The sequence below is a fragment of the Ornithorhynchus anatinus genome, chromosome 12 (genome assembly GCF_004115215.2).
Source record: "Ornithorhynchus anatinus isolate Pmale09 chromosome 12, mOrnAna1.pri.v4, whole genome shotgun sequence".
In the NCBI taxonomy this organism is placed as follows: Eukaryota; Metazoa; Chordata; class Mammalia; order Monotremata; family Ornithorhynchidae; genus Ornithorhynchus; species Ornithorhynchus anatinus.
The window spans coordinates 30,767,311-30,786,413 of record NC_041739.1 but is presented as its reverse complement, the minus strand read 5'-3'; the positions used below and the strand labels follow the sequence as shown (position 1 = coordinate 30,786,413).

Below are 19,103 nucleotides of genomic sequence, written 5' to 3'. Positions count from 1 at the left end.
TTCTGCTATTGTCAACGCAAATCCCTTAGAAAATCTGGTGCTTATATCCAGTAACTGTGGCTTGCTTCTAAAAAATGCATTATCAGACTCATACAATTCAATAAGAATTGGCCTTATGAATGAAAACACATTCCATCTGTTTGTATAAATTTTTCAGCAGAGTAGAATGAAGAAGTAATTGAAGGACAGTGACAAATGGTTGTTACCTAAAGGAATTGTACTTCCCAACGTTTGGTGTAAAACCTACTTTTTTTATGAAATGCAATTTTGCAATATTGAAAATTGAAATATCATCTTTTTCAATAATGTTGTCCGTATTTTCTCAGGTTTTAAAACTTTTGTGACTTGAGAAATGAGATTTTTATGAATGTATGTGAAAGGCAATTCACATGCTAGAATATATGGAATGTACAATCATAAAGTCATTGCTATGACCTAGGTTTTTGATATAATGTAGATTCTTACACATTAATTCCACAGTAGAAAGATTAAGTGCCAGGGAATGAGATTTTATCATTATCCCTAATATTGCCACAAATTCCATTTCTGATTAAGTTAGTCACTTAAATAGTATGTCGTTCCATTACTGCATGATTTTCTATTGCTTTTGTTTAAATGTTAGAAGAGAGAAAATATTGCTTTGCTTACCTTAGTTAGTCCTTTGATTTTTGAGTGATAGCCAAGTGCTGCTTGATGCGTTTCATTTAGGTGAATCTAGGGTGTGTCTTTTTCTTATGGAATTGTTCTTTTGTAGTCCTAAAATCATATAGACACTATTTTTGAAAAGGTATCACCTAAATTCCTTGCCTGGGCTAATTAATTGAAAAGAAAAAAATTATGTTGCGATTTCATCATTTTATACAATATTCTTGTCTTTTGTAAGGACAAGCAAGCCAAAAAAAAAAAAAGGGTCAACAATGCAGGGAGGGAAACATTTCTATCTTTTTCCCATAGTCCTTTACTCATACTACAGTGATAGTAGGTGTTTTCAAATATTCCATTTCAAAATATGACTAATTAAGATAGAGCTTATTTAATATGACTGGCAAGTCCTACCGTAATGAATTTATTATACTTTTTAAAGGTTATCGAGTTTAAAGAATAGATCATTCTTCCCTGAATTCATTAAACTAATTGTTTAGAAAGTTACCTGATTAAAACTAAAACTTTAAGAAGGGAGATTAAAATGAGGGATGGGGGGAGATAATCTGAGTTTCTTGTTTTTGTTGGGCTTTTTTTGTGGGGGAGTTGTAATTTCAGTTTCTATTCACTTTGTCTTTCTACATGTGATTAACTAGTATGCTGTGGCTTTCAAGATAATAATTGTGATGAGCAAAAGTATTACTAATAGGAAAAAATTGCTGCCTACAGCACATACTTTCACTTATTAGTCAAAGTGCCATTTTATGAGAATGTGATTAATTGTGTAACAGAGCTTTCTTTAATGATACACACGAGGAGAATTTCCTAGTCTAGTCTTCACTAAAATATCCAACAAGTAGCAGCATCTGTTTCTGACCTCGAAGCTTCAACTATAACTAGAAGGCATGAGGTTGCTAGTGTACCTCAAGAGGCTCTTCATAAGTGAGACAAAAAATGCCCACCACTTTAAAAATGTGATTTGTGCAGAAAGGAGAAGATAAATGAGAAGGCGGCTGTTATTCATTCATTAATTATTTCAGTCATATCTACTGAGCACATACTGTGTGCAAAGCACTGTACTAAGTGCTTGGGAGAGTACAGTCGAATCCCGGCTCTACCACTTGTCAGCTGTGTGACTGTGGTCAAGTCACTTAACCTCTGTGCCTCAGTTACCTCATCTGTAAAATGGGGATTAACTGTGTGCCTCACGTGGGACAACCTGATTACCCTTTATCTTCCCCAGCGCTTAGAACAGTGCTCTGCACATAGTAAGCGCTTAACAAATACCAACATTATTATCAGTATTATCACACTATAACAGACCATTTCCTGCCCACAACGAGGTACAGTTTAGAAACTCATTTCCTGCTCACAACGAATTTACAGTCTAGAGGGGGAAACAGACATTAATATACATAAATAAATTACAGATATATACTTAAGTGCTATGATACGTAAGTGCTGTGAGGTGAGGGAATGTGTCTACGATCCTTGTTGTATTGCACACTCCCAAGTGCTTAGTGCAATGCTCTGCACACGGTAAACACTGAGTACATACCACTGATTGATTAGCAGTTAAGTAGAAACAATAATTTATTTTTAAATTGTATTTCTTCAGTGCTTACAATATTCCAGGCACTGTGCTATGCAAGCTACTCAGGTTGAGCAGAGTCCATGCACATTAAGATATGTATATAGTTCTCTGCCAAGCGCTTAGTACAGTGCTCTGCACACAGTAAGTGCTCAGTAAATATGACTGATTGGTGGACTGATACATAGTAAATCCACCTACTGGTCCAATGCCAGGTTGAGCCCTGTGGTTGGAACAGTGGAAAAAGCTTAGCTCTAGGAATAAAGATATCTGGGTTAAAGTCCCCGCTTCGAAGTAGGGGAATACCTGCTCGGGCTATGCCACCGGGCGTGATGGTTTTTAGGTTTTGGACAAGAGAAACACCTAGGGTGTTCTTCTAAGTGGATAGGCCAAGTAGGAATCCAGAAAAATAGTTGGATCTTGAGGATGGTGAAGGCTGCCATTGACACAAAGGCAATTGTGTGTTACATTTTGAATCATCTCCTGGGTATTGCCCCATGGCATAGCATCAGCACTACACTGCCGTCATTTTGTCTCTAGATGGGTCCTGCGTAAGCGCTTAGTACAGTTCTCTGCACACAGAAAGCGTTCAGTACATATGATTGAATGAATGAATGAATTAAATGCAAGATAACACCTCAAGTGGATCCCAGAATCCTCAAATAGAGTGGGAGACAGACATTAATAAAAATAAAATAAAATGGTCAGTCAATCATATTTATTGAGTGCTTACTTTATTTGTTCAGAATACTGTACAAAGCACTTGGGAGAGTATTCTATAACAGACCCATTCCCTGCCCACAACAAGTTTATGGTCTAAAGCGCGGAGACAGACATTAATATGAACAAATCAATTATAGATATATACATACTTAGGTACATGTAGCTCTGTACTCATTGTAAATTGTTTCTGTTTTATAAATAATGTTAATTTTGCTTTGTGGATTTTAGATTTAGATTTTGAGACCCCTGTGGTCCAGGGATTGGGTCTGAATGATCTTCCTCAGGCCTTTTCCCAACACTCAGTATTATTATTGATGATGATGACTATTATATTTATGAAGCACTCACTATGTCAAACACTGTTCTAAGTGCTGGGATAGATCGAAAGCAGACACAGTCCATATCCCACATGGGGCCCACAGTCTAAAAGTAGGCAAGAGAACAGGCACTGAACCCCTATTTCACAGATAAGAAAACTGAGGCACAGAGAAGTTGAGTTGCCCAAGGCCACCCAGCAGGCACCTGTCCCGGACCGAATTCAAACTCAGATCCTGTGACTCCCAGGCCCCTGCTTTTTCCACCAGGCCATGCAGCTCCTCAGTTCAGTGCCCTGCATAAAATGAGCACTTGAGAAAAGGAAGCAGCTCCTACTTAGAGCGTGAGCCCCACCGTTGCATTTACCCCAGCACTTAGAACAGAGCTTGACACATAATAAGTGCTTAACAAATACCATTTAAAAAAATAGAAAACCCATAATAGTACATCAGTTTCCAGAAGGTGGGGGTTAAGGAAAGCCTGTGTTGTACTTAATACGTCCAGTGCTACTAAACACACATCCATGAGCATAAATCAATTCTTCCCACACTGCGTCCCTGGAGAGCAGGCTCTGTTTGCCAGAGAACATCCCTCAGTCCCTAACAGCCTTTCACATAGCACTGAGTGTATTTGCAAATGGTTATATATTGCTTCCTAGGGATATGGACTGACCATAAACCTGAAGATATCCCGGATCATCTGTCAGACTTCATCTTGGAAACCTTACTCACACAACCAAAGATGTCTGCCAGCAACACAGAACGAAACACCGTCGCCAAATTCTGATATCTGATGAAGGCCAAAGTGTACTTTAGAGATGAGGAAACTGAGGCAGAGAGAACTTAAGTGACTTGACCAAGGTCACAAAGGAAGAGCCAGGAAGAGTTCTAACCCAGGGAATCTGATTCCCGGGCTTCTGCTCCTTCTGCTAGGCCATGCTGCCTCCCCCCCAACCCTAATCCTAGTCCTAACTCTAACTCACTCAATGTGTCTCATGTGTACACACACCATTTCTTTTGACATTGCATCATGCTACAACCAACCAGGCTCATATTATTGGAAAAATGTTCCCTAATTCCTTAATGACTATTCTTCTGTCCTGGTGAAAAGAGCAGGAGATAGATTGGGGATGGGAGCCCCAGCTCACCCCCTGACCTGCTGTGTGGCCTTTGGAGAGTCACCAAACTTCATCCCAAACTCAAAGTCTGTGCAGCTGTAGTAGTGGCCAATTCCTCTATGACTTTGTGATCTTACCACTGAAGGCATAGCTAACTTCTCGAACAGTTTCATTGGTGTCACATACGAACTAGACTTAAAATGACAAGCAGATTAACAATAGTGAGGTCCTGATCACCTGCATTGAGGCCATGTTAATCACGACATGGCTTGGATGGCTGAATATGTGAGGAGAATGGATGATTAGCAGGATACGTATGCAGCTGTTGCACGGTGAACTTAAATGTGGCATTTGCAAACCATGAGGAGGGAAGAAACACTTTAAAATCATAGGCAACAGACAGACATCCTTGTAAGTAGTAATCAGGAAATGGTTGGTTCTTCTTGCGTAGGGATTTAAAGGAAATCAGACTACCAAGAGGCGGGCTTGAAGAGAGCAGCAGGTTGTTTTCAAATGGAAAAGGCAACTAGGAATGGACAGAGAGTGTGAAAAATTGTTGGCCACGGTTAGGACTTTATTTCTATAAACATACCTAATTATTACCCCATGCTACAGATACACTCTCTAGACTGTAAGCTTGTTGTGAGCAGGATGTGGCAGTTTATTTTTACATTTCGCTCTTCAAATGCTTAGTACAGTGCTCTGCACACAGTAAGCACTTAATAAATATGATTGAATGAATGGACTGTGGAAATAAAGGACAGCTATCTATCTCCCCTCTCAGGGTCGCACCTGGAGAGTTTCTATTACTCTATCAGTCTTGATTATGGGAGGGAGAGTCAAGCAGAGGCCTGTCCATTCCATTCCTAGCTTGGGCAGTGGCTAGTGAGTGGAAGGCGATCGGCTACAAGTCAAAACCCACCTGTACTGGGCGGAGCGGCTTAGGAGTCAGTCACATGTGTACCCACGTCATTCTTTCTGACACTGCATCATGCTCCAAACAGGCTCATATTATTGAAAAAATGTTCCCTAATTCCTTAATGACCATTCTTGTGTCCTGGTGAAAAGAACGGGAGATAGATTGGGTTTGGGAGCCCCAGCTCTCCCCCGACCTGCTGTGTGGCCTTTGGAGAGTCACTTAAATCTCTCTAAGCCTCAGTTTCCTCACCTTTAAAACAGGGATAAGATAGATTGTGAGCCTCTTGTGGGGCAGGGATTGCTTCTCATTTCATAACCCTGTCTCTATCCCAGCATTCAGTAGATAACCACTTAATAAGTGCAATAAATTAACTCGTGGTAAAAGCACACTTTATGGCAGAACTGATTTTGTTTTATTTTTTCATTTTTGGTATTTGTTAAGTACTTACTATGTGCCAGGCACTGTACTAAGTGCTGGGGTAGATACAAGATATTCAGGTGGGACAGAGTATCTGTCCCACATGAGGCGCACAGTCTTAATCCCCATTTTACAGATTAGGTAACTGAGCCCCAGATAATTTAAGTGACTTGCCCAAATTCACAGAGTAGAAAAGTGGTGGAGCCAGGACAAGAGCCCAGCTACTTTGACTCCTAGGCCTGTGCTCTTTCCACTAGGCCATGCTGCTTCTTATGGCTTTATATGATGTAGACATCTAGTATCAGGCACCTTAATGCTATTGCATAAACTGGTGAAAAAATATTACTTCTGTGGGGGACTTTATTAAACTATGCAAGACAAATTGTTCACTGGCATCAAGTATTCACACAGTACCAAGTTTCAGTTATTAATTCAGACTCTCTCTTTATTGAGAAGAATGGAAAACTATTTCCTCCTATGAAAAATAAATGAATTGCTCTATTCCAAAACCGAGCACATCACTCACCGATTCTGAATAGCTGTTTTCATAGATACAGAATACTACAGTGTACAGATTTGCTATTCCAAAATTGTACATACGCTGATTTATTAGCACTCAGGCTAGAATTTTACTAACTCTTTGCTGAACCAGCCAGAAGGAAAAAGGTTCTTGAGGGCTATATAACTGTCAAAGGTCTGATGTGAGTTACTGGTAATATGAAAAATCCCCTGGCCCAAATGCAGGTATTAATATCCCGATCTAGATAGTTAAGTGTGAAACGGTGATGCGTAAAGTTCTCCATCGTCTCCTCCCACCTCTTCCATCCCCTTCTAATATCCTTAAAACTATCCTGATGGCTCAGCTAACTGTTTTGCCAGGTTTTACGTGGCCACCTACGTCGTCTACGGAGCAATCTCCTCTCGGCTGTGCAGCAAGCGAAGATCGTAAAGGAGTTGAAAATGGAACTAAGTGCCACGTTGCTGTAGCGTATGAAGTATATGAGATTACACTGATGATTGCTGCCGAAGGGGCGTGTGCAGTGATATTCAGGTTCCCCGACTATAGATGACACTCTTTATCCCAACCAGCCATCTCGCAATGCATGCTGCCGTCCTCCTGGGGAACTGGGTGGAAGTAGGGCCATGACGAGAAAAATAACTCGTGTTCATCCACTTCTTGGTGAGATACTCTAGAGCCTATCTTTACAAAATGTCCTGTGCCCATAGGTGACACAAGATAGACAGTCAATCGTATTTATTAAGCGTTTACTGTGCAGCGCACTGTTCCGATCGCTTGGGAGAATGCAGCATAACAATATAATATAGGTTGTTTGATCACTCAAGTGGCATTGGGGGCATTTGGGAACTCTCTGGATATCCGAGCAGCGTTCTTTGCGCAAGTTGGAGGAATACTGCAGTGATTTTCCGAACACTCCTTCTTCCACTGAGGGAGGCCCTTTGAAACATAGAAAATAGCCAAATATACATAATACTAATAAAAACTGTGGAGTTTGTTAGGTGCTTAATATGTGCCAAGGACTGTATTAAGTGCTGGGAAAGATAATCACTTTGGACACTTGGGAGCTTGTGCTATAACATACAGGGGAAAACAGATGTTGAATCCACATTTTACGTACGAGGAAACCGAAGCACAGAGAAGCTAGGTGACTTACTCAAGGCCACAGAGCAGGCAAGGGAAATCAATTGATTTCTCTGTGCCTCAGTTATCTCATCTGTGAGCAGGGATTAAGACTGTGAGCCCCATGTGAGATGTGGACTTTGTATGACCTGATTTGTTTGTATCTACTCCAATAATCCTGGCACAGAGTAAGCACTTAAATACCATAAAAAAGTCCTCTGATTCCCAGGCCCATTCTCTCTCCTCTAGGCCTCACTGCTTCCTAGAGTCAACCCCTGGAATAATGGAAAGCACCTGATCCGATGGCATTACTCTTGAAACCTATGTGCAAGGACAGCCTCTACCGCTCAGATTTTTGTACAGACTTTTCTTTAATGTATGGAACATAATAATAATAATAATGTTGGTATTTGTTAAGTGCTTACTATGTGCAGAGCACTGTTTTAAGCGCCGGGGGAGATACGGGGGTCATCAGATTGTCCCACGTGAGGCTCGCAGTCAATCCCCATTTTCCAGATGAGGTAACTGAGGCACAGAGAAGTGAAGTGACTTGCCCACAGTCACATTGAGAAGCAGTGTGGCCTACTGGACAGAGCATGGGCCTGGGAGTTCGAAGGACCTGCGTTCTAATCCTGGCTCTGCCACTTGTCTGTGGTGTGACTTTGGGCAACTCACTTCACTGCTCTGTGCCTCAGTTTCCTCATCTGTAAAATGGGGATTAAGACCGTGAGCTCCATGTGGGACATAGACTGTGTACAACCTGATTAGCTTGTATCTACCCCAGTGCTTAGTACGGTCCCTGGCACAAAATAAGTGCTTAACAAACAAGCAAAAACTGCAGAATCTGCTGAGGTATCACACTCCTTCCCATCGTCAGTAAGAAGCCAGTTAAACAATGAATTTATACTTATTTAGCTGTTACTGTGTTCGAAGTCCTGTACTAAGCACTCAGGAGGGGATAATACAGTAGAAGAGTGAAGTGTGCAGGCTGGGCTGTAGTAGAAAATCAGCAAGGTGCAGGAGGAGGAGGGGAGCTGATTGAATGTCTTAAAGCTGATTGCGTTATGCCTTTACAGAGGGCGGAATACTTGAGGTTTTTTATGTTGTTTGTTTAGTTCTAAGCAAATAGTGATAATCATTGTAGTATTTGTTAAGTACTTCCTACAGGTCAATAATAATAATAATAATAATGTCGGTATTTAAGTGCTTACTATGTGCCGAGCACTGTTCTAAGCGCTGGGGGAGATACAGGGTAATCAGGTCGTCCCATGTGAGGCTCGCAGTTATTCCCCATTTTACAGATGAGGTAACTGAGGCACAGAGAAGTTAAGTGACATGCCCACAGTCACACAGCTGACAAGTGGCGGAGCAGGGAGTCGAACCCATGACCTCTGACTCCGAAGTCCGGGCTCTTTCCACTGAGCCACGCTGCTTCCTAAATCAAGGACTTTCAACAGGTCAAGCACGGTTTTATGTAGCTTCTCCCAATCCTATGGTTTCTCCACTAAGCAACACTGCTTGAGTGCATAAGAGCGGTTTGTTTCCTGAGCGGCTGCTGTATGTTGGGTTAAAAAGTGGCACCCAGAAGTAGGAAGGGCAGAACAAATGTAGACTGTTGAGAGACCACCGCAGGGCACAACCAGAGTGGCGTGAACCTGGCACGGCCTGGTGGAAACAACACGGGTCAGCGGACCTGATTTCTAATCCCCCATCTGCCACTTAAAGAAAAAAAATGATGGTATCGATTAAGTGTCAGGTGCATGGCCTAGGGGCTTGAGAGTCAGAGAACACAGGGTCTTATCCCGGCTCTGCCTGTCTGCAGTGTGACCTTGGACAAGTCACTTCACTTCTCTGTGCCTCAGATACTTCATCTGTAAAATGGGGATTAAGATTGTGAGCCCCACGTGGGACAAACCGATTACCTTATATCCACCCCAGTGTTTAGAACAGTGCTTGGCACATAATAAGGGCTTAACAAATATCACAATTATTATTATTATGTTCTGGGGTAGATACAAGCAGATTGTGTTGGTCACAGTTCCTCTCCTATGTAGGGCTTCACAGTATAGATGAGATAACTGAGGCACAGAGAAGCGACGTGCCTGAGGTCACACAGCAGACAAGTGGCGGAGCTGGGATTAGAATCCAAGTCCACTGACTCCCAGGCCTGTGCTCTTTCCGGTAGGCCATACTCCTAACTGCTGTGTAACCTTGGGCACTTAACTTCCCTGCGCCTCAGCTTTCTCCTCTGAAAAATGGGAATTCAGTAGCAGTCTTCACTTCTACTTAGACTGTACCATGAGGGATAGGGGCTATATCTGACCTAGATTATCTTGTATCTATCACAGTGCTTGGGGCACAGTGAGCACTTTACAAATACCACGAGTTGTTATTATTAGTAGGATGATGGCTACTGTCCTGGCGTACTAAGGGGCAGTCTTGATAACATTAGGGCAGTGAGAAACTATATGGACTCCTAGCATGTCAGTCTGGTTCACTCATTCACCCAACTTGGATTCAAATTGGTTCTCATCATCACTAGACACTACCCCATTTCTAACCTCCCCAATTCCGGAATCCCACAGTCTGACTACAACCTCTTATGCAGCCTTCTCGCCCACAGCCCCATTCCGTGCGAAACCATTCTCTCCAATCTCTAGGCGCTCTCCACCGCGTGTTTTAGACCATCATTGTGTTTATATTGGCCAGATATAGCCTCAGCTTTCACACTTTTCTGATTTTACAATTTTATTCAGCCATCATCTCAATGGCTGCTTCACTTCAAAGTTCTCTACCATATGTGTGGAGTTGCTATTCTCTTATGGCAATTTTGCTCAGACTGTAGCATGCTATGAAACCCCTGCCCTGCAGAAAGTGGAGTTTTAACATTTCTGATTTTATTGCACATTTAATTGGTTTATTCTTCTGGTATGTAGATTTTCTATACAGATACACATATTAAGCATAGAGATTCAAACTTTCCCTATTTGAGAAGCAGTGTGGCTTAGGGAAAAGCAGTGTGGCTTAGTGGAAAGAGCACAGACGTAGGAGTCAGAGGATGTGGGTTCTAATGTCGGCTCTGTCACTCGTCTGCTGTGTGACCTTTGGCAAGTCACTTCGCTTCTCTGTGCCTCAGTTATCTCAACTGTAAATGGGGATTATGACTGTGAGCCCCACGTGGGACAACCTGATTACCCTATATCTACCCCAGTGCTTAGAACAGTGCTTGGCACATAGTAAGCGCTTAAGAGCCTGAGCTTCAGAGTCGAAGGACATGGGTTTGACTCCCGACTCTGCCACTTGTCAGCTGTGTGACCGTGGGCAAGTCACTTAACTTCTCTGTGCCTCGGTTACCTCATCTGTAAAATGGGGATTCATTGTGAGCCTCACGTGGGATAATCCGATTACCCTGTAACTACCCAAGCGCTTAGAACAGTGCTCTGCACATAGTAAGCGCTTAACAAATACCATCATTATTATTATTATTACATTTTGAACGAATGTTTGCATTGGAAGACTCCAGTAGCTTTGCTCGCTGTGACTGGAGTGTTCCTTGTGATAATTGCTGCTAATTTACTCCCTTTAGAGAGCCTCAGTTTGGGAATTGGGTTGCCCAATTTAACCAGCATTGTCACATGAGACTCTGATTCTTCCCCTTCATTGCTGTGCTCAGTTAAGCTAATGGCCCAATTGGCCACTTCCTTCCTTCCTTCCAGATCTGTGCTGACTGGGAGACTCTGCAGTTTGATTTGTATCCTAGAGCTTTCTCACTCTGACCCTTTCAGGCCACGAGGTTGTATATCTCATCTAGAGCCCAAGAAAATAAATTAAACTGAGGGGCCAAGCTGTAGGGGGCAGGAGGGTGATGAATTTATATTTTTAAGGAGGAGGAAGAATATTCCCCAGTCATAATTACAACCAGCCTCAGGTAAGACCGTGGTCTTTGACTTTTTTTGTCATTCCTTGAAAAAACTAATATAGGGAAATGGGTGAAGATAGTGCAGACTACCTAGTAACCTTTTAAAATTACATGTTGACCATATCTATCTTGAACTTCATTGCTTTCCCTCTAAATGTTCTGTGAAAGAGATAGGGATTTGTTTCTCATTCAGTTGATGATGGTATCTGTTAAGCATTTACTATGCGCCAAGCATTCCGAAACTTTTTACATTCCTCTTTTAATTATTGCTTTCAGTCACAGGGAGACATAATTCATACCAAAACCCTCGAATCGGTCAGATATCTTCCTTCTGATCTCTTAAATGATGTCAACGGCCATTTCAGCAAAGCTGCCAGTGGTATTGTAATTAGATCAAGTCCACACAACTATGTTATTTGTACAGTCACAATGTGACAGAGGGAATCATCTGTGCATCTGCAAAAGTGTTCAGAAGTGGAGGCACGAATGTAGCTATTGCTTATTTAAAATGAGTTTATCAAGTATAGTAGCTTCACAGATTGTTTAGTCTCTTAGATTTCGTGGATTCCACGAGTGCGTCTGTTCGTAGCGTGGCTTAGTGGAAAGAGCACGGGATTGGGAGGCACAGGTCACGGGTTCTAATTCCGCCTCCGCCATTTAGCTGTGTGACTTTGGGCAACTTCTCTGTGCCTCAGTTACCTCATCTGTAAAATGGCGATTAAGACTGTGAGCCCCACATGGGACAACCTGATTACCTTGTACTTACCCCAGCACTTAGAACAGTGTTTGGCACATAGTAAGTGCTTATCAAATACCATCGTTATTGTTATTATTACTTTGGTTTTACCACTGACCTTTTTGCTCTTACCTATTGGATGTTTGGCAATTTATAATTATAAGATTCTCAAGGACAAGGAATGTGTGTTTTCCACCTGCTTTTTGTTCCCAAGTGCACTCACTGCTGCTAATACCAATGCTGGACCTTTTTTGAAGCATCTTTCTGGGGCATTTTTTTGGTCTTTCTCCTTCAAGAATTTCCTTCCTAAAATCCAAGTTGTTCCCTGCAGTCACAGATTGTCACGAGAATGGCTGAGACCTTCCCCCTTTTAGGACCATATGGACTACTCAGGGTATCTGGCCGATAGATTACAACTTGCCCTTAGGCCCTCCCCGTGTGGTAAGTTATTTTTCTTTCTCTCTCCAAAGTACATATTAATCTCATCCTCGGTGTAATTTGTAGACAGTTTCATCCTAAACCATCAAATCTAATCCAAGCTTGTCCACCTGGGCAGACTGACTTTTAGAACGATTGTCTGTTAGTCTTAAAATCTTCAGGACCTGAAGATGTAACTCTGTTGTACTCTACCGAGCACTTAGTACAGTGCTCTGCACATAGTTAAGTGCTTAATAAATATGATTGATGGTTATCTTGCAAATCCCTTTGCTGTAATCTCACCATTTACCTTACTAAGTAAACCCTCATTGTTTACCTTGCCTGACTGTGGATATAGCTTAATCGTGGCCACTAGGGCCTATCCAGCTTTATTAATTGAGACCTACATAACCTTATTCGTGTTTGGCTGATGAAACTCCTAAATTCCGTATCTGCCTTGGTCAGTGTTGACTTTATAGTGGTTGGTAATCTTGGCCTGGGTGTTTCCCAGCTCTGCCACTTGTCAGCTGTGGGACTGTGGGCAAGTCACTTAACTTCTCTGTGCCTCAGTTCCCTCATCTGTAAAATGGGGATTAAGACTGTGAGCCTCACGTGGGACAGCCTGATTACCCTGTATCTACCCCAGCGTTTAGAACAGTGCTCTGCACATGGTAAGCGCTTAGCCAGTGCCAACATTATTTAACAAAGTAGACCCAAATTTAATCCAGAGAAAAACTTCTCCTTTGGGTTCTAACAGCACCCTTTTCACTCTACATCACACCAATTAGTCTAATTATCAATCAGTGGAATTGGTAGAGCACTTACTATGTGCAGAGCACTGTACTAAGCACTTGGGAGAGTACAATAGAGCAGACTTAGCAGATATGTTCCCTGCCCATAATAAACTTACAGTCTAGAGGGGGAGACAGATATTTATATGAGTAAATATGTACTTTATAATGTGTGACTATGTACATAAGTGCTTTGGGGTTGAGGGTGGGACAAATATCAAATGCCCAGAGGTGCATACACGCTAACATCTATGTATTTTTCCTGTTTCTCATGCATAAATTGCACCTATCCTACTTCATTTGTATTTGTACTTTTATTTATTACTTGGGTCGTTTGTGTCTCACATCATGAGAATGCAACCCCTGGAGCGTAATGAAAACAGCCTCTGGTTCAACGCTCTGCTCACAAGAGTTCTGTCTACTTGACTGAGGCATCATCTTTTGAAAAGAATCGTGTGATGTGCCAAGTTAGCTTTAGAAGCAGTGTGCCCAAGAGGATAGAGCACAGGCCTGGCAATCAGAAGGACCTGGGTTCTAATCCTAACTTCACCATTGTCTGCCGTGTGACCCTTGGGCAAGTCACTTCACTTCTCAAGATCTCAGTGACATCATCTCTAAAATGATGATTAAGACTGTGAGCCCTTTGCGTGACAAGGACTGTGACCTGATGAATTTGCATCTACCCCAGTGCTTGGAACAGTGCTTGGCACACAGTTAAGACCTTAACAAATACCGCAATTATTATTATTACATTCATGCTAAGGAAAATAATTTGCCCCGTCCTTGAAAACTAATACATTGTAAATATTTGGAGGACTAGGAAGATTTTGAAAAACAGAGTCATCTAATGGACAGTGACCAGGACAAGAAGTCAGGAGACCTGAGTTCTGATCCCAGCCCTGTCCCTTGCCAGCCATTTGCCACCTTGGAAAATCATTTAACTTTTCGGGTCCTCAGTTTCTGTATCTGTAAAATGGGAATTAAATATCCCTTCTACCTCACCCTTAAACTCTGAGCCCCACGTGGGCTGTTTATCTTGTATTACAGTAGCTCACACAGTGCTTGACACATAATAAGCTTTCAACAAATGCTACAATTACAAATAATACTATTCATTACTATATTTTCTTATTTTTCTACGTGGCTTTTTTTTTCTATTTTAATGGTATTTCTGAAATTGTATTCCAATACAATCTTATTCCCTAAATAGGCTAAACCTTTCAGCTTCAAAGGGAAAATTTACAAGACGTATGAAAAAAAATCATTGTTTTCCATGTGCAGTGTTACACCACTATATAATAGGATTATAACATAGTATATCCTCATATTTCTTCTTGGGATCCATAGTCTCCACTCCAGTGTGCCTACCTTAAGAGTTCCTCTCGTTGTGGTGGTGTTATATTTGATCTTTGCACCTCCTGGAGCTGTTTTCTTCTCCCCACCTGTCTCATACCCCTTATGAGACTTCTGCTTTAGCAGAGCCCCTTCTTTCTGATGACAGGGTTCCATGCTGGTCTATATGCATGAATTTGACTCCTGGTTTTTAACTGGGATGTAGTATTGTCTAAGATTTTCCTTTACTATATCCTTAAAATATTTCATCTGTCCTCCTTGCTTTTACTTTCCCAATTTTAGCTCACCATTCAGCAATTTGAGTTTCTTGTTTTGTTTTTTTTTTTATGGTATTTAAGTGCTTAATATAATTGTGGTATTTGTTAGGCACTTACTATGTGCCAGGCACTGTAATAAGCACTGGGGTGGATACAGGTGAATCAGGTTAGTTAGTCTCTGTCCCGCATGAGGCCCGCAGTCTTGATTCCCATTTTACAGATGAGGAAGCAGCTTGGCATGGTGGATAGAGCACGGGACAGGGAATCAGAAGGACCTGGGTTCTAATCCCGGCTCTGCCACTTATCTGCTGTGTGGCCTTGGGCAAGTCACTTAACTTCTCTGGGCCTCAGTTACCTCACATGTAAAATGTGGATTGAGCCTATGAGCCCCACCTGGAACAGGGTCTGTGTCCAACTTGATTTGCTTGCATCCACCCTAGTGCTCAGTACAGTGCGTGGCACATAGTAAGTGCTTAAGAAATACCACAATTATTATTATTATTACGAGGGCTCTGAGATACAGAGAAGTAAAGTGACTTCCCCGAGGTCACACAGCAGATAAGTGGCAGACTCAGGACTGGAACCCACATCCTTCTGAGTATGTGCTAGACATTGTACTAAGTGCTGTTACCCATTCTCCTGGCAGCCATCACCTAGAGTAGTTGTGGTGAACAGAGCTTCAGTGCTAGGATAATGAGTTTGTTCTAGGACTTCATTTTAGGTGATCCTGTTCTGCCACTTGTTGTTGAATGTCACTTGTAATTATTACCAAGGGAACTGCTCAAGAAGGTGAATATGTTGTTTGGGGGGAGTTCACATCTCACAGTCATAGACAAGTCTGGTCAGAAAATATCACTTGTAGACAGAGTGGAAATCGTGGACCCTGTTGTCAAGGAGCTCGGTTTTAGATCGAGAAAATGTTGATATTTGTGAGGAATGGGATATGATTTTGGTTCTTGGTTTTCACTAGCAAAATACTGTGATTTTTCACTTTGGCTCATCAAATGCTTATTAAGCTCAATTGTTCCACAGTAATTAATAATTAGCTCTAGGGATTTGCTTAGAGGAAAGGTTTTGTAAGAACAGCTCAAAATTTAAACTGTCTCGGTGTCATTATTTTTGGGATGCTTCTCTAGACTTTAAGCTTGTTGTGTGCAAGGGATGTGCCTACCAACTCTGCTATTGTGCTCTCCCAAATTTTTAGTACAGTGCTCTGTACACAGAAGTGTGATCGATTGCTTCATTAGCTCAGGCCACAGAGGTGACACCCGTGTTCTTTCAAAGAAAAAATAATATAGTGTCCTGAAAGAGTTAAAAACTATTTTCCAAGGTGTTTTTCCAATGAGTGCTTCGGCACAGGTAAAATTAAGCCAATGCTTCTGAAATCACCTCTATATTCTAGTTTAGAGCACTCATCTCCCACCCAACACTCTTTGAATCAACCTACCCAATCTTGGTTAATGTTAATGCCTTCATCTTTTATATCAAGTTTTATCCATCTGTTTCAAAGCTAGCGTGTTTATTTCCAACCTTGGAAACTCCCTCGATTAGCAGCCGTTATGATTGGCTACAATATTATGTCTTACAAATTCATAAGATCAAAATTCTAGTGTTCAGAAAGTGCCTTTTTACAACCCTGAGTGTCTTCTGCATGAAAATATCCATTTATCAATTATTCCCTGCAAATTTCCATGAGAATGGATATTCAGCTTTTCTTCCTTTGATACACTTGGTGGCAGTAGAAACCTTTGTAAAGCCATTCCGTTAGTGAACTTTTTTTTCTGGATGATATAGCTCTTGGTTTTTTTCACGCACCTACAGCAAAACCTTTCAATTAAAATCTAAACGATGAGAACCTTGTTTTCCGCTAATAACTAGGTGGTAATGCTTCAGAAATGTTTTGTGAAAGAAAATCAAACTGGAACACCGAAAACTGCTGCAAGGCAGAGAGGAAAAGCAGAGATTAGGCTTCCTTGTCATAGAAACACATCAATAGGATCCTTATAATTTTTATTATTGTTTATGCCATTGTCATCTGCAGGAAGAACTTAGCTTGCATTTATTCAGGAGCAGAAGATGGTCTTAATTGGAAATCTCTAAATTGACTCAAAGGTAAAGAAGTTGGGCAGGTATTATATCCTAAGGCCCATTTTTTACATTAACACTTGTAGTATCAAGCTTAAAATTTGGGGACCCATGGTTTTGGTGTTCATTTCTATACGAGCCTCAGAGCATAATTCAAGTGGTCTATTAAATGTTTCTACATTTTCAAAAAACTGACATTGGAATACTAGCATCCTTTGTAAATTGGCATGAGGGGATTAAAAAAAAATGTTTCTGGACTTGTACGGTTATGTCAGTGTGGGCTCTGTCATGCAGTGCAAAATCACTGAGACTCTAAATTAGATCGCTCTCTCCCTATTTTCCCACCACTGTTAAACAGAGAGAAATAACTAACCACACACCTTCACTTAACCAAGCAAATGACAGAGCAGAGAAGCAGCTACCAGCAGGGTGAAAGCAGAATAGAGACTGAGCCTTCCAAAGGAAACTAAGTTGTTATTACATTATTAGTAATAATAACAGTGATAATTTGCTAAGCATTTCATTCCAGCCCTGTGCTAAACTCTGGGGTGATTACAAGACAGTGAGATCTGACACAGTCAGATAGGCCTCACAATGCGTGGGAAGGGAAAATGGTGTTTTACTGAAGCCCAGAGAAGTTAAGTGACTTACCTGAGGTCACACAATAGGCAAGTGATGGAGCTGGGATTAGAAACAACTTCCCTCTGCTCCCAGACCCTTGCTCATTCCTCTAGATTTTTGCTATTCTGCCAGGAGAGCTATATAATTAACACTCTGCCTCAACCATGTCAGAGGACACAAACACCTCCCAGATTGTCCCAGTTGTTACTGGGAAGTGTAGGCAAACCAATTTCTTTGTACTTTGGGTTGTGTTTTCTTTTCCTTCACTGCAATTATCTTGCCAAGTTTCAATCAGACCTGCCTGGAGGGATTTTGGAGCACATTTCTTTGGATGTGATCTAGCTGTCTGACAGGAAGCTACCTCTCTGCCTCGGATTAACACACCTAAAATCCACTTAGCAGTTTTCCATTTTCTGCACCCTAAAGAATGTGGAAAACAGCTAGGTGGATTTGGGGAGTATTTTGGAGAAGGCACCCTCCGAATAAGTTAAAGAGACAGTCAGACTAAGGAAAGTCCAAGGATTTGTTTTACATTCGATCGTTCAGTCAATCGAATTTATTGAGTGCTTACTGTGTTCAGAGCTCTGTACTAAGTGCTTGGGAGAATACAATATGACAGACACATTCGCTACCCACAGTGAGCTTACAGTCTAGAGGAGGAGACAGACATTAATATAGAGAATTTACAGATATGTACATAACTGCTTGGGGGGATGAATAAAGGGCACAAGTCAGGGTGAAGCAGAAGGTAGTGGAAGAAAAGGAAAAGAGGGCTTAGTCAGGGAAGGCCTCTTGGAGGAGTTGTGCTTTACACCTTAAAGTTTGCCCAGATCAATCCTATGCTAATCATAAAAAATATGACCTATCAATCACATTTTCCATGAACTAAAATCTGATATTGATTTGTTATTAATTGCCAATCATTTCTACATTCTTGGGGTGGGGATGGGGGATGTTTTTCATGTGCATTATTTCTTAATGGCCAGTAATGATCAATCATTTCTATAGTCCTGGAATTTCTGGAATATTAGCCGATCATCGTTACAATGAGGGGTCTATATGTTAAGATTTTCATAAATTATTAAGATGCTCCGTAGAAGACTAGTTTGGTCATTATGGATTTTGATCGGATTTCTACAATCTTTAGATTCTTTCTCTTGTCTCTGTTCCTCATATACCAAAATATTTTTACAACTTTCTTAGCGTCCTGTCCCGCAGCCCAGAATCCTATCATACATTCGTTCATTCATTCACCAATAGTTACTGAGACCCTACTGTGTGCAGAGCATATTACTAGGCATTTGGAAGTAGACAATAAAAGAAAAAGCCATAATCCATGCCCTTAAAGAGCTAAGAATATAATGGAGATAGGCAGACATTGTATAGTACAATGAGATCGGGAGGAAAAATACTGATGCAATTATTAACAGCAGAAGTATGAAAAACTGCTGAAGTGAATAGATGATTGTCTTGGGCCAATAATGATAATTGTATTTGTTTAGCGCTTACGATGTGCCAGGGACTATACTAAGTGCTGGGCTGGATACAAGCAAATGGGGTT

At 41.4% G+C, this 19,103-nt stretch overlaps 1 protein-coding gene and 1 non-coding gene across 2 annotated transcripts in view; both read left to right on the top strand.

Moving 5' to 3' along the window:
- CCSER1 (coiled-coil serine rich protein 1) overlaps positions 1-19,103 on the top strand; it is a 409,129-nt gene that overhangs the window by 21,090 nt on the left and 368,936 nt on the right. The window lies entirely within an intron of this gene.
- Positions 5,163-5,300, top strand: LOC114815716. The gene has a single exon (XR_003763519.1). It is a non-coding gene; the product is annotated as a small nucleolar RNA SNORA7 (small nucleolar RNA).